Source organism: Polyergus mexicanus, unplaced genomic scaffold, assembly GCF_030449975.1.
Source record: "Polyergus mexicanus isolate NDT 795.1 unplaced genomic scaffold, iyPolMexi1.0 SCAF_16, whole genome shotgun sequence".
Classification (NCBI taxonomy): domain Eukaryota; kingdom Metazoa; phylum Arthropoda; class Insecta; order Hymenoptera; family Formicidae; genus Polyergus; species Polyergus mexicanus.
Genome location: NW_027223336.1, coordinates 3,861,030 through 3,864,672, shown reverse-complemented (window position 1 = coordinate 3,864,672; position 3,643 = coordinate 3,861,030). Strand labels below are relative to the sequence as shown.

General features: G+C 36.4%; 1 protein-coding gene across 2 annotated transcripts in view; it reads right to left on the bottom strand.

Annotated features, from left to right (window-relative positions):
• The window catches only part of LOC138940235 (ELAV-like protein 3), a 50,505-nt gene that overhangs the window by 46,596 nt on the left and 266 nt on the right, over positions 1 to 3,643 (bottom strand). The window contains exon 1 of one of the 2 annotated variants that reach the window (XM_070308894.1): positions 677 to 1,252. The exons of the other annotated variant lie outside the window; for it this stretch is intronic. The gene's annotated coding sequence lies outside the window, so the exon portion shown is untranslated. Of the gene's footprint in view, positions 1 to 676; positions 1,253 to 3,643 lie in introns of those variants that run through there. 2 annotated transcript variants of the gene reach the window in all.

Sequence of the window (3,643 nt, the reverse complement as noted above, 5' to 3'; positions counted from 1 at the left end):
CTTACTGCATGTCTACAATTTCTAGCAATATACCTGTTATATTTCTTACAGTTTATAACATTGTTATTAATATTATGCTGTGTACTATTAACTCTTTACTTCTATATATATAAAAAAAATATATATATATTAAAAATAAATATGTTAATGAAATAATGATATTGTTACGGATACCAAATAAAACATCGAGAAAGCATGCTGTTATCGATACCGTTTCCGAATTGCGTGTAAAATACTTTAGAGTTGTAATATAATTACATATGATGTAATAAACAATATCGCCACACAATTATAAACTTTATTACAAACTTGTTCAAAATTTCAACACACAATTTCATATTATTAGATAATATTTTATGTTTTATCATTCTTATCATATGAAATAATTAATTCGTACTTGAAAATGGATAGAATAAAAAAATTTCACGACGATCACAATCTAATTAATAATTTTTCTATTTATTCCATCTTATAATGATTTAGTAATATAATTATTGTTCGTCGAGAAAAGATCGAGATGCAAAGTTGTCTGGTTTTATTCTGGACACATCGCTTTGTCAAATCCAAATCTTTATCAATCGCACACGTGCCAAATCGATCTTACTAGCTCCGGATGCTTTTCGGAAACGGTCGCGATGTTCCGCCAATGCCCGCGATTGACAGTGATTGCACATACCTGAGAGAATGCGACAATTACGTTTCCTAAAACTCAACGAATCCGCGCTCGATGCACGCGCGCATTGGATGGACAGAAGACGCAGGTACTACGCGACGGCCCGTTACACCTGGCCGGATACGGATCTAAGAATATTCCGGATACTGGACGCGGGTGTGTCCGTGCGTTTAAAAACGACAACGACGGGAAGGTCGGTATACTAATCGTGCTTGCGAATTCAATCACGAACAACGAACAAACGAATTTACCGTGTGCGTGTATACATGTGTATGTGTATGTATGTATGTATGTATGTATGTATGTATGTATGTATGTATGTGTGTGTGTGTGTGTTCGTGTGTATGTGATTACGTTGTGCGTGAGAGAGCGGGTCCCTGCGTAAGGACGGTATGTGCGTGCGTGTTTTTCGGATATGTTATGTATATGTATATGTAGGTGTGCCGATATATTAGCGGTTATATATTATATGTGTATATGTGTCAATCAATCGGAACTGAAGAGGAACTAAAACGTAAAGAAATGAAACTATAGCGAAAGAAGGGAGCAGACAAGCGGCCAGTAGCTCTTCTACCCCTGGGCTCGAGACGGAACTGGCCCGTGGGCCGCTCCGGCGGTCTCGCGAGAACCCCCATCTACGCGATCCCCCTTCTTCCTCTCCCCGCCCCCTCCCCCCGCTCGCGGTAACCCTCCTCTTTCGCCGACAACCATCACCGCCGCTCGCCCCCTTTCACCCTCCTTCTCCTATCGTTCCACGATTGCCGCCCCCGTTTTCGCGCTCTTGCCGCCAGGAGTGCGTTTTCCTCCCTTCCGTACCGCCCCGTGCATCCCCCTCGAGCTGGGCTGGGTACTTCAGGGTTGGACGAGAGCAGGGCGGTGGTCGTTGAACCAGCGGTTGATGCCTGCGTCGTGTCGATTGCGCAGCAGCAAAACGTCCCTTACTACCGACAATGTTGTCCCGCCAAATCCCTTCTCGTCCCTCGTCCACTGTGCACGGGGTTGCAACCCCCGTGCACCCTGTCGCTGCGGCGCAGCTCACGGACAGTTTCCCAGGAGAAGCGACTAACCTCCGCGAACCAGGACGAGGGGTGAACGGAGTGACAATCGGGATGAAAATGCGGAGAGGCAAGAGGGACGGATCTGTGCAACGGAGTCGACACGTACGCGCGCCAGTGAATTAATATCGGGTTTCGTCGGGGCCGAAATGATATTTTAATTCCGGATTTTGATCCGGGCCTTTATCCGCGCCTCGATACCAGATTATAAAATCGTCGGCTTTTTCTTTTTCCACCCTTTCTTTTATCTGCCAAAAGCGGGAACGTTGCCAAGAAAGGGCGACTGAGCTTTCCTCACATTCTTCGCTTTCTCTTACAAAGTACTAATATTTTATTGCCTCTGCGAGAGAAAAATATTATATCGGGATTGCTAATTGCTCGCGTTCATCTTATCATCGTCTTCACATTCACTTCAAATTCAATTTATTGCTTTATTTTATATTATTTTATTGTTAATGCCGATTTGAAAAACGTTGTAAGTATATATTCTTATTCTTTTCTATTTCTTTGCATTACACAAAAATAAATACCATAATTTCTGTTTTAAAATGAAAGATACTTCTGTATTGACCCGAGTTAAACGCGAAGGATAATTAATAATGAAATAATCTCAGAGATCTTTTCAGAGATGCTTTCTGCCTGAGCATTGAAATAATCAAAAGTAGATGTAATTTCAAGTAGATAAAACGTAAGAAATTGATGATTCTTTCTATCTTTCTATCGAAATATAATGATAAAAAAATAAGAAAAAAGAAGGAAAGATCTCAAGACTTTAGAAAAAAGAGTGTTAAAGAAGATAAAAAGTGACAGATATTCGTTGAGAGGAAAATAATCGGATGGGATTTTTCTGAATGTCGCGATCAGCTCCCCTCTTAATGGATATTTTCTTAGATCAACAGAAACTCTAATCAATCCCATTACTTATAACTTGATCATTCTCTTTTTTTAAGCTGTTAATAAAATGAACGAGTCTATTTATGTAAAATTTAAATTTATCTGTACAGTAAGATAAAATTTATTATCGTTTTGTAATATTTAAATTTTTTATAAAATCTATATCATAATATTCAGCTTTCAAAAATTTCCCTATTTTTTATTTAAAATATTTATAATTGTTGGACAAGAGAAAGATGGAAGCAATCTATCCCTTATTTTCATAAGATATATACATATATACATAGTGTCGTAATACTTACTTATTCACTCGCACGTCAATATATATATATATATATATATATATATATATATATATATATATATATATTTAATGATATATATTATGTAATGTATGTGTGTGTGTGTGTGTGCGCGCGCGCGCTCATTTATATTTTCTAAATTAAATATTTTTTAAAAAGATGTATTAAATATACACTATATATATATATATATATATATATATATATATATATATATATATATATATATATATATAAAATATTAATTGCATATATATAGTATTGTTTGCGCGCGCACACAATATTGATGTATGCATATATGTATATGTATATGTATATTTATCAAAAAAAAGATCGATGAACTTTTATGCAGCGACAAGCAGTTTATGAACAGCGTGCTGCCATCTAACGTAGTCTTCCAATATCACATACACTTTCGAAAGATATCATTTTTCTCTTTCTCTCTCTAAGAGAATTCCGTAACAAATGGTAACACATTTTTATAAAATAATTAATAAGTCATCATAGAAATATATTATTCAGAACAATAAAAAGTCAACAAGTTTTTGATTGGGAACGCGTCATTTTTATTGGGCATTGTTTTCATATGTTCAAATAAAGTGCGTTTAGTATTATTTGGGGTTATTGGTTTTTATTTATTAACATATATCTTTTACCGTGTTAAAAGTGGATGTGAAGAGGAAATATGCCAATATTGTATTCGATACGCAAAATCTGTT